General features: G+C 34.4%; 1 long non-coding RNA gene across 2 annotated transcripts in view; it reads right to left on the bottom strand.

Moving 5' to 3' along the window:
• The window catches only part of LOC143647952 (uncharacterized), a 182,212-nt gene that overhangs the window by 118,672 nt on the left and 50,529 nt on the right, over positions 1-13,011 (bottom strand). For both annotated transcript variants that reach the window (XR_013158273.1, XR_013158274.1), the window contains exon 4: positions 278-365. This is a non-coding gene — a long non-coding RNA (uncharacterized LOC143647952). The remainder of the gene's footprint in view (positions 1-277; positions 366-13,011) is intronic.

The following is a 13,011-nucleotide window of genomic DNA, read 5'->3' on the forward strand; positions in this document are numbered from 1 at the left end:
GACTGAATTCTTTTTACTGCTTATGTAAATTTAGATAATTAGCTTGATTAATCTGAGTCTAGAGATTTTTATCAGCAAAATGAGAAAATGGGCTAGATGGTTCCTGTAGTAGTGGTAGCTTGCTAGTTACCAAAATTCATGCTCCTCTTTCCATGTTGTAAGAGAAGTTGCTGAGAGTAGTTGCCCAACTAGAGATTATATTTCCTATTCCTCTTGTCTAATAGAATATTGTCTATTCCTCTTAATCCACTTGTCTAAGACATGTGATTGGACTTACATTCCTTCTGTGCAGAGAATTTTAGAAGGAAGCGTTCTCCACATTTCCTTTACTTTTCTGATGGATGAATGCAGTGAACTTCAAGGCCCTAGAGAAGAGTAGAACCAAAAGATGAAAGTATCCTGCGTCTCTAAACTTCCCTGTGAAAGAAAGCCACACCCACCACCACCACCCCCTGAAATCAAGTGTGTGAGTGTGAAGTCGTATTCCAGGGTATATAGTCCCTAAAACATTTGAATTTATGTATTAAAACAATTAGCACTGTCCTACATAGTGCAATCGGCAGTGTTGTTTCCAAATATAAAATTCCATAGTCTGCATGTCATATCAAATTAGTCATTAAAAAATATTACAACTTAATTTCCCAGTTATAAGCCAGAGAAAAATACCAATGGAAAAGTTCTTTTGAATTCTCAGTATCACAACCCAAATTCCGATCTTGGTTAGCTAACACCTTTGATGGCCAAAAAATTTCCAAATGATTCCCTTTTTTTCAAATATTTTCTCCTTCAAATGCAAATAAACAATACTTTTCCAGTTATTTGTTTTCACTCTTTTAAAAAATGTAATAGGCTTCATTTTTAGAACAGTTTTATATTTACCAAAACATAGAGCAGAAAGTACAAAGTTACTTTATACCCTATTCCCCCCCCCCATATTTAATGGTTTCCCCTATTAAAAACATCTTGCATTTGTGTGGTACATATGCTACAATTGATGAAGCAGTATTGATAGATTATTATCAACTAAAATTTATATTTTCCCTTAGGGTTCACTCTTTGTGCTGTACAGTTCTGTGGGTTGTGATAAATGTATAATGTCATGTATCTATCATTACAGTATCAAATAGCTTAGTTTCACTGTCCTAAAAATTTCTGTCTACCTATTTGTCCCTCTCTACCTCCCACAGTACCTTTGGCAGTGACTGATCTTTTTACTATCTCAACAGTTGCCTTTAACACAATGTTATATAGTTGGAGTCATGCAGTATGTGATCTTTTCAGTTTAGTGTTAAAATAAAAACGAGCAAAGTTCGGTTAGATCTCAGAGAGTTTAATTGAATAAATTTATGAGTTGGGGAGATTCCAATCAGCATGAAATAGAGAGGAATTCCATTGAACAGCAGCTTTTATAGATGGTACAAATGAGTACGTTGGAAGGATATTTTCATTGGTTAATGCAGGTTACATTTCCTAATACGTTAGTGCAGGCAGTTGCTTAACCATGAAGATGTTAGCAGGTGTAGGAACAGAGAGTTGACAATAGGTGATTGGCTGATTTAAATTCTTTTTTCAGGGCGAACCAGTCATTTACAGGTATGTAAACTTAGATTTTGGTTTTGCCAATAATGGGGCTTAGCACACATGCCTCTGTATTGGGCCTACTAAATTTTATTTATCTCTGGCTTCTGCTAATTATCAATATGCATTTAAGGTTCCTTCATGTCTTTTGCTTTCAGGAGCTTGATAGCTCAATTCTTTCTTTCACTGAATAATAATTCCACTGTAAAGATGTTCCGTCCTTTGTTTATCAATTTAACTATTCATAGACATCTTGGCCACTCCCAATTGTTGGCAACTATAAACATTCGTGTGTAGTTTTTTACATGGGCATACATTTTCAACTCATTTGTGTAAATATTTAGGAACACAATTGATGGATGGTATTGTAAGATTGTGTTTAGCTTAGTAAGAAATAGTCTTTCAAAGTGGCTGTATGGTTTTGCATATCCATCAGCAAAGAATGAGCATTTCTGTTTCTCCATATCCTCACCAGCATTTGGTGGTGTCAGTGATTTGCAGTTTAGTCATCTTAACAGGTTGTAGTGGTTTCTCCCGGTTGTTTTTACTTGTAATTTCTTAATAACATATGAAGTTAAGCATCCCCAATGTAAATCTAATTTAATTAGTTTTCTCTCCCTTACTTTACAAAATAAACTATGCTTAAGTCTGTGAAGCATTACTGTTCCCTCCACTGACTTGACATTTCTTTTTTCTTTGACTATCTACCCAATAATATCTTTCAACTGAAGATGTCACCTAATTAATAATCCATTACATCTTAGGTACACTTTGTTTCTGAACATTTTATATCAGGAATGGTAAGTTCCCACTTTACAAGCTACTGTCTTGTACCTAATCCTGCTCATATTACTATGACACTCTTTCCCAATGATGTCATTAAAACAGATACAGAACACTTTGCATTAGAGTAATTCAGGCAAAAGCCATCAGTTACTCAAAGTTGGCATGCAGGATGTAATTCATTGGCCCAGCTATGTTATGAAACTTAAGATTTTATAATTTAATTATATCAAGAATGGCATGCATATGTTACAGTTCTCTGTCTGCAGTATAATGTATTTAAGAAGAGAGGTTCTTATAATTATGAGAAACACGCACAGTAGGTATCATTTTAACTATTAATTATGATCAATGTGTAGACAAATAAAGCCCTCCACATCTGAAAACAAACAAACAAACAAAATAATGTGATTTCAACTATTTAAGTGCATCCCCAGTAGTAATATGTTCTGAAATGGTGATCAAGAATGAAACAAATCTGGAGCCGTGTGATATGAAATTTTTAGGTACTCTGTACTCTGCTGAACAGCAGTACAAAAGTAAAACATTTAAAAGCTTATTTTTAGAGACAATGTATTTGTCAAAAAAGATTTCTGTTAAAGTGTCACCAGGCAGAAAAAATTTGCTTTCAGTTTGGTTTAATTTAGTACAAATTTATTAAACACGGAAGGCAGAACAGGGATAATTATGGTATTAGAGTAATATTTGTTTGTATTTATTTAATTTTTTTTTAGAAAAGAAAGGTAGGTGATCTTTAAATATATTAAGGCCAAAAAAATTACCATGCTTAAGAAATTTTAAAGACTTTAATGATGTTATAGGAAAATATTTGGCTGTGTTGATTAATTTTATGCACCAACTTGACCAGGTTATAGTTAGTGCCCAGTTTTTTGTTAAACGCTACCCTAGGTGTTACTCAGAAGGTATTTTGTAGATGTGTTTAGAATTTATATTAGCTGACTTTAAGTTAAGAGTTTATCCTCAATAATGCTGGTGGAGCTTATCCAATTATTTGAAGGTCTTAAGAGCAAAAAACTGAGGTTTTCTGGAGAAAAATAAATTTTTCTTCAGGACTACAATAAATTGTTGTGTGAGTTTTCAAAGGGTAGCCCACCCTTAGGGAATTTGGGCTACACACTGCAACATTAACTCTTGCCGAAATTTCCAGTCCACTGACCAGTCCTACTTTATTTCAGACGTGTCAGGTTCCACAATCATGTGAGCCAATTCCTTAGAATAAATCTCTTTGTGGTTAAGTGTTTGGGCTATTACCAAATTTCTTCAGGTATAGACAACATAAAAGTTAACGTGAAGTTATGTATTTCAAATTAATGACATTATTATAAGGCATTGTTTCTTTCTGCAAAATAATCCCCAGTATCCAGAAAAATTGATTATTTTGCTAAGATTTCTTTCTTAAATTTTCTTAAAATTTCTCTGAAGGAACAATTGTATCAAGATTTGGTTGAGGAGTCTAAAATTATGGGCGAGCAATGTGTATGTAACAACAATTAAGTGATACAAAACATCATTATAGAGGTAAAATAAATTTTAAGAGACAATTACTAAATTTTTCAAATATTTAATTAAAAAAATTATGTTGTAAACATCTTACATTCAATTATAAAACAAAATAAATAAAGATTATTTGCTATGAAATTTTCAATATACTTTGGTGGCAAACTTCAAATTAATATTTGGATTTAAACCAATAGTTAGACGCCATACGTTACTTAAAAAGCTATTCAAAGGGAGAGATTTTTCTCTTCTAAACATTTACAGAAATGCCAACAGTAGACAAACAAAAGTATAAATGCAGTTTATTTTGTGTTTATCTTCTCAGTCATATTCAAGTGCTCTGTCAATTAGAACTTAAACTAATTCAAGACATCTGCATAATGTGTTGTTATCAGTGCTATAAGAGAAATCAAAGCTGATAAACAGGTTCAGGAGCAGAGTGGCAGATTAAAAATGAGTTATGCTACCAGGTGGCATGCAGAATGTTAGGCTTAAATTGGGAAATTTCAGAACTGCTTTAGCTGTACAGGTGACTGTGATAAAACTTTTAGCATTAGAAGAGTAGTTTGAAATAATATGGCCTGGAGCGGGCCTGTAACTTGAAGTAAAGACTCTACCTAACAGTTTCAATCCTCATCTCTTTCTCCCTGGCCTCCTTCAGACCCTCTCTTGTTCACGGAGCTGCCTGCTGGGGACGGGTGAATTAGGCTCTTTAAAATGCAAATAGCTCCCTCAAAGAAGCTGGGGAGATTCCCAGTAAGTTGTTCTAGTTCTCTGGAGCTGGCAGGGAGCCAGAGCAGCAAGTTGAGGAAGCTGTAGAATAGGCACTTGCCTTGCTTCTGCAGCTGCAGAACTGACCCAGGCTATTTACTTGTCCCTGATGGGATTCTCCCTCTTGTTCATCCGCTTGGTCAACTCAATCCAATCAATCTCAGTTTCCATTTTAAGTATACAAGGCTTTTCTAGTGCTTTGTAGAATTAATGCCTCTCTGAAACTGCTTTATATTCAGGCGACACCTCATTAAATCATGAGTATAAAGCATTATATGAGATGGTCCATTTGGAAAGATGAGGCCATTTCAGACATGGGTAGGGACGGAGTTTGTGGGAGGGTTTGTCTGTCTGAGCCTTGGGTGTGATTATGGGCCTCCCTCTGGAGAAATAGGGGTCATCTCATCCCATTGACCTGTGTTCTCTGCATTCCATTACTCCTAAACTCAGCTTCTAGACTATCTTGACTTCATGCTGTTGTCAAATCCCATTGTAGTCAAGGAAAAGCTGATCTGAGGCCAGTGTAAATATTACCCTAGCTTCCATATTCCTTCTGTACTGTCCCAGAAAGCTTTTTCCACCATCCTAAATAAATAAATAAACCCGTCAAGGTGGACCTGAAAGCAAGAAAAAAGTAGCTATTTGGGGTAATTTGAAGTTGTTGTTACTCGCAGAAAAGCCATGTTTTTAAATCAAATCTTGTGGGTATTACCAGACAAAGGCCATGGATTCTTTTGCCTGACACGCTCAATAACCAATTCCTCAGACACCGGAGTTTTGAAGAGAGAAAGAGTTTATTACTGGGCACGTAGTAGGAGAGCAGATGGCCTAGTGGCCAAAAATCTGTCTCCCCGAGTTTAGGGGGTTCAAGGTTTTTACGGACTTTAGCAAGGGGAGATAAGGTCATTTTGACCAGCACAGTCAAAGCAGAAAAGGAGATGGTGTTATCATTATTATTTCAATAGGAGAACATAAACTGAGAGGAGGGGAGGCAGAGCTATCACTTCAGTACTAAAGGTGTAAGCTAAAAGGAAAGGAGACAAGTTATTTTCCAATAGCCGTATCTAGTGATACCATTTACAAATGTCTGGGCCTGAGTTCTTTAACGTCTGACTTCAAAGTTTTCATTAGTAGTAGGGCCCTTGCCCTAAAAGAAAGCGGCTCTTAACAATCACAGAGACACAAGATAAGGGCTTTTATAATCACTTCAGATATCAGGGCAGCTGAATTATAGTTTAGGGAATTCAAGTCCTCCCCTCTGTCTACTCCAATATCCCAGAAAACGAAAATCATATGATTCAGTAATCAAGTCATCCCTTAAATCCTAATTTCTCAACACTGACAACAACAACAACAAAAAGGTCCCAATTTCTCAATTGCATGGGTGCAGACCCATTGTGGGTGGGACCTTTTGATTAGATTGTTTTCATGGAGATGTGACCTTGCCCATTCCAGTTTGGTTTTAACTAGTTTTCTGGAGTCCTTAAAAGAGCCAATACAGAGAGGAAAAACCAGGCACAGAGGCTTGGAGATTCTGAGACAGCCTTTTAAAACCAGCAAAACTTTCTCTTGAAGGAGGACAACAGATATTGCCGTGTGCCTTCCCATGAGACAGAGAAACCCTGGACTAAGATCAGCTTTTCTTGAGTGAAGGTGTCATCTTGTTGGTGCCTTACTTTGAATATTTTCATGGCCTTAGAATTGTAGCTTGTAATTTAATAAGTACCCATTATAAGAAGCCAATCCATTTCAGATATATTCATTCCTGCAGCTTTAGCAAACTGAAACAGTGATTAATACGGCTAGCTCTCATGATCTTTATTCCTTCTACTGTCACGGAAGTTATATAAATTTTATTTTATTAGGGTAACAGTCTATGTCTTGCTTTTTTTTACACTCAATATTTTACTTTCCAGTCTATCCATCGCAGCTTATACAGATTCTAGTTCACCCCATTAAATGCTCTGTGTATTCTATTGTAGAAATTGAACACAATTTATGTACCTATTTCCCTACTGATGGAGACATTTGGATTAGTTCCAATTTTTCATTCATGCATACAATATTTCAAGGCTCATTCCTGTTCATGTCTTCTTCTATAAAGGTGCTAGAATTACAGTAGCATGTATAACAAAAGTGTAATGGCTGCATCACAGAACATGCATGTGTTCAGTTTTCCTAGAAAGACTGAAACTTCGATCCAAAGTGGTTTTAGCAATTTACCCTATAACAAAAGATGTATTAGTTTCCTTTTCCCAAAATCCTACAAATACTTGATATTGTCAAATTCATTTTTATTTTGCTAATCCTGTGAGTATGAAAAGAATCTCATTTTTCAAAATTTACATTTCCCTAAGGAAATGCGAAGAGGCTAAAAATCTTTTCATATATTTATTGGCCATTATGCATTGTGTTCCCTTGTTTAGTAATGTTCCTGATTATTCATATACCTTTGCTCATACTTCCTTTTGAGATATCTGTGTTTTTCTTATTGATTTGTAGCAGTTACTTATATTTTCTCATAACTTTTGATTTATTATAAATGTCGGAATTATCTTCTCTAAGTTATGGTTAAGAATCTAATGTAGCTTCTCATATAGAAGTTGTTTTTAACGCAATCCCTGTCAATCTTCTAATTTTATGTTGTGCTTTTTGTGTCTTCATAAGAAACTATTTCTTCTACTGAGATAATACAGATATTCTATTATAATTACTTTTAGTATCTTCAAAATCTTGCTTTCCACACGAATGGTATTTTGCCTAAATTGAATGTATGTGTGTGTGTGTGTATATATATATATATATGTATATATATATATATATATAAAATAGGCAAACAAAGTGCTCCATATATTTATTGAATAGTGAATTTCATCACCACCGATTTGTAATGTTTCTTCTATCTCATATCATGATGCCATTTAAGATTAGATCTATTCCTATTGTCTATTCCATTTTATTGATTGTCTATGAATATATAAATGACACTTTGCATTAAGTATTATTCCAGTAATAAGACTTAAAACTTGTAAGGCAAGGCAAGTGTTCTAGTTTGCTAGCTGCCAGAATGCAACACAGCAGAGATGGATTGGCTTTCAATAAAAGGGGATTTACTTAGTTAACTTATAGTCCTTCAGAGGAAAGGCAGCTAACTTTCGACTGAGGTTCTTTCTTACGTGGGAAGGCACAAGGTGATCTCTGCTGGCCTTCTCTCCAGGCCTCTGGGTTCCAACAACTTTCCCCCAGGGTGATTCCTTTCTGCATCTCCAAAGGCCTGGGCTGAGCTACGAGTACCAAGATGAGGTATGCTGAGCTGCTTGGGTTGTGCTACGTTGAGCTCTCTCATTTAAGCACCAGCCAATTAAATAAAAAATCGTTCATTACAGCAGGCACGCCTCCTAGCTGACTGCAGATATAATCAGGAACAGATGAGGTTCACATGCCCTCAGCTCATGTCCACAGCAATAGAACTAGGTACCTTCACATGGCCAAGTTGACAACTGAATCTAACAAGGTACCGATTTTTATTGTTTGAGAGAGTTTAGGACATTCTTCTATTTTTGAAGGAATGGTGGTGCTTCTCAAATTTTTATGTGCATGAAAACTACCTGTGGTCTGGGTAATTCAGTAGATCTGAAATAATGCTTAAAATTCTTCATTTTCTTAAATCCTCACAGATATTGGCAATGCTATGGATTCATACATTTTGAGTAGCAGTGTTTTAGTTATAGTTTATCAAGTTTCATTAAATAAAATTAAGTCAGAATGCTGATGGGAATGGCATTAATTCTTATAATGATTTAGAGATCAGTGATTTTGTTTAAAAATATAAAAGAACTTGGTACTTCTTTTTTTCAGATTTTATTTTATAGTGATAAAAGAAAAAAAACTTTTCATGCAATTTAGGACCTCACAGCTTTATTGAGTGATTCATCAATTGGGCATCATCCCAATCAGAAAGTAGAAGACAGAATGAAGTGAGAACATGTCCTGATTGGCTGACATTAAGTTTCCAGTTTACATAGGGGAAGTCTTGTAAAGTGGGGAGAAGATGTACGTTGACTAGAATGGTATGTTTGTCCAGTCTGGTAAGCTGTCTATAATTCTGGACTGAAACTAGTTCTACCACCAATTCTGGACTGGTGCTGCTTATGTTACTAGAATATGTTCCATTTCCTTAAATATCTCCTGCAGGTCAAATGTTACTGCATTTTCGAAAAGCCCTTCTCTCTGCAATGCTCAATGCAGGTGGCCATTTTATTTTGCTTATTGATGGCCTTCAATAATGATTTTTATTTTTCCGCAGAAAGTGACATCATTGCTATGTTTTTGCAATTAGTTTGCTTTTATAGATTGTATTCTTTTTCTCTATTATAATACCTAAAAATTTGCATTCATATATATGAATGCTGTATGTTCTTTATATACTAATCTTCAATTCAGCAACTCCAGTGAACTCTGCAATTAATTCTAAAGCTAAAACTGGTAAAATTTTCTTCCCTTGCAATAAGCTTGCCTGCATTTGTTTTTAGAGTTGCAACTATCACATAGATTGCTTACTTTCTTTTTTCTGTTTTCTACAAATGGAGGGCTGCCAGTACTTGAGAGACTGGCAAAACTTAATGAAATCTTGTATCTTACCTGCCCCTATCCATTTGAGCAGTGATGGGAATGACACAAAGTTTTGATTGCTGACAGTATTTTTGCATTTAATGGTGTCTCAGTTTGCCAGGGCTGCAATGACTAAAACTGCAGACTCTTTGATTTAAACAATAGGAATATATGGTCTCACTGTTTTGGAGGCTAGAAGACCAAAATCAGGTATCATCAGGTCACTCTTTTTCTGAAGTCCGTCAGTCACATTCAGTTGGAAACTTACTGGAAATCAATTGCTGCCCCCATTGCATGTTGATCTGTCTTATTTTGTCTCCTCGTCATGGCTACTATTCCTGCTCATTCATTGGTGTTTCTGTGTAGATTTTATCTCCCTATAAGTATTCCAGTCATATTAGGTTAAGGCTAACCCTGATTCAATTAGATTTGGCTTTATCTAAATAGGATCATTGAAGATTTCATTTACAAGTGAGCCTGCTACACCCACAGGACTGGAAATTAGGACTTTGTCTTTGAGAGGCACATAATTTGATCTGCGACTAGCAGTGACAGATTTAGTTGTGTTTTCCATTTCTCCTTGATTCAAATGTGTTTGTATATTTCCTAAGATAGCTTTTCGCAAAGTGTGGTCTAAGCACCCTGTGAGTCCTAGAGAAATTTTCTAAAAATTTGAAAAATTTTTTTTTACATTTTTAAACTTCTATTCTCTCACATGTGCACAGTGTAATTTTTCAGTTTTCCAGACGCTGATACATAATAACTCAACAGATTTAATGTGATATGAAGCCAATTTTTTTTTTTACATGCTGTATGGTGGGGTCACATTTCATTATTTTTCCATGTGAGTATCCCATTATTGCAGCACCATTTGTTGAATTTTTGTTTGTTTTTGTTTTTGTTTGCTTTTTGGGCAGTGCATGGAAGAGAAACCAAACTGGGTTTCCCACATGGCAGGTGGGAATTCTACCACTGAACTACACTAGCACTTTCTATGAAGCCAAATTTTGAAGAAACATTGACATGATTCCTTGTTTTTGTTTATTTGCTTTGGAAAATATATTTACTCTTAATAAAAACATGTGGTTTGTATTAACAGGTGATGAGTTTATTATTATTTCAAAATGAATCATCTTTTTGTTTCTTTCAATCTCTTTCTCTTCAGGTTGTTGCCTATTTCAGTCTGTGGTTTGATGTACTTTATTCTATTTTGTATTCCTTCAATTTGCTTTTATATTGTTAATCTAGTTTCTTTAGCTCTAAGTCATTTCTCTTTTCTTTTTCTATAAAATTAAAATGCATATAAGACTAGAAATGTCCAAGTATCAACTTATCTCCATACCACAAGTTCCTCTTTGTAGAATTTTCTAACTATTTAATTTTTAAAATTTTCCTTGCTTTTAATTCAATTTTAAACATTTGTGTGTAATTTACATTGTGTTTTATATTCTTTAATCCGATTTTACTATAATTTGATTGTTGAAAAGTTACTTGAGTGGACAAGCTGTGTGGACAATTCTTTTAAACTGGTTGGGATTTTCTTTGTACCTTATTATGTTAGTAAATATCCCCATGGACTTGAACAATACTGGGTACATGCATAGGTAAGTATGCATATCTGGTAGTTTATGTTTTTAAAAATAAATTTTATTGTTTAATAATATACAAATATTAATCAGCTTGATCTATTTATGAGGTATGTATATAAACTCTTCCATAATGATTGATGAACTATGCTTTTTTTGTGATAATTCTGTAAACATTTTCAAAATATATTTCCAAATGAGATTGTTGTGTGTCTGTATGTTCATCATTGCTGTTTATTCTTGTTGGGTCATGCCAAAAACTGTGCAGCATATGAAAGTTTACCCGACACGTGAGTTAAAAAGTCAAACTCCCACATATAGAACTGCAGAAGATGTAGAGTGAATCTTAAGTTATGGACTCTAATTAATAGTATAATTATAATGATATTGTTACATCAATTGTAACAAGGGTATTATACTAATGCACAATATTAATAATAAGGAAAACTGTGTGTATGTGAGGTAAGGGTATATGGGAACTCGTACTTTCTGAGTGATTTTTCTTTAAAACAGCTGTTCTAATAAAAAATAAATATATAAATATTGTCAACAAAGAACAGCAAAAGTTAATCTCCAAAGTTTCATGGATGCTGACAGCAAACCAAGACTCTTGGTTAAGAGACAATAGATAGTCTTTTATTCACAACAGTAGCATTAGGCATAGTATCTTTACTTTCTTGCACCAGTTCCCAAGGCTTTGATTTCCCATAGGATGATGCTACAGGGTCAAATTATGTCTGTAAGAACAATAGGTTTCATTACAGGGGAGAAAAGTCAAACCTCAGTCTTTTACAATGTCTGCAAGCAAACCAACCTGAAATGTTCCCCAGGGGAAGATATTATCTTCATTACACTGGCAGTAAACAAACTGGCCTCTGCTCCAGAGGAAGACCCTATTTCTACCTTTCAAGGCAGTTCACTATTCAAATATTCTTCAAAAGATAGTCCTGTAGAAAAGACTGTATTGGGGCCTCTGGTCATGAGGTATACAGAAATGCGAGAGATCCTTACAGAATTGTCTCCCAAATGGTTGTTTCTCTTTGTCCTTAGGAACAGATTAATTTGTTGTCATTAGAAACAGATTAACTTTTTCAATTGGGAACAACTATTATGTAATATAAATTTTGCTTTATGCAGTGGATCTTATTTAGTGTGGCTTGAATATTGTCACTCTAGCATTAACAGTTTGACTGTTATACTTTCCCAATTTTTTTTTTTATTATTTTCAACCTGACTTTTTAAAAATTTTGATGTGAATGTAGGAGCACATGAGTTTAAGAAATCTAATTTGATATGCTAGCTTTTCATAGTAAATCACACATTATACATGAATAAATAAAAAGAATATATATCATATTTTCAATATTTGGATTTGTTTCTATCATTCAATTTTTATTTTATGTTTTAACTGCTTTGTCTTTGAATTTTTTCTTCCATTGAATTATTTATTTTTTTAATTTCCCTTCTACCAGCAGTTGGTTTGGAATTTATGCTTCCTTTATGTCCATAAAACTTTCTATTCCTCTCCTTATTTACTTATTTAGGCTTTTTTAGACAAGTTATAACCCAGGAAATCACATCTTTTCTCTTTTGTTTGTTTCTTCATGGATATTAACATCATGTTATTGGCCTTGGGTATATGACGTGGTTATGCTGCCTTGGTATACACTGGGGTGATTTTGGTGCCATTAATGTAATGAAGCAAAGCTCTCAACTACTTCTAGATAAGTAGTTGGCCTCAAAAGATTCAAGAGGAGTTAAAATCTTAAAGGAATCAGTTGCTTGGAACAGTTGCAACAGGCTGTCTAATGCTATTATCATAGATGAGGAAATAGATAAGGAAGATAACATTTCCAAAGGGTAACCTTCAGCCAGCCCCTTTCTTTATTAATGACTCTAGTTGTTACCATTATTGTGAAACATTTGCCAATGCTAATTTTCTTTTATATAGGAAAACCACTTCTTTACAACTGGAGACAGTAGAGGCAATAAAAATAAATTATGAGGAAATCTTTAGGAAAATGAGACGATCTTATATGTCAGCAGAAAAAAAGTATTTTATGATTAATGTCATGATCTTTTTCCTTATGAAATAATCCTTGGCCTTAGGTGTCTTATTTAAAAAATTCATAGAAGTCAACTGGCAGATTGAATTGTGTATCCC

The sequence above is a fragment of the Tamandua tetradactyla genome, chromosome 10, assembly GCF_023851605.1.
Source record: "Tamandua tetradactyla isolate mTamTet1 chromosome 10, mTamTet1.pri, whole genome shotgun sequence".
Lineage (NCBI taxonomy): Eukaryota > Metazoa > Chordata > Mammalia > Pilosa > Myrmecophagidae > Tamandua > Tamandua tetradactyla.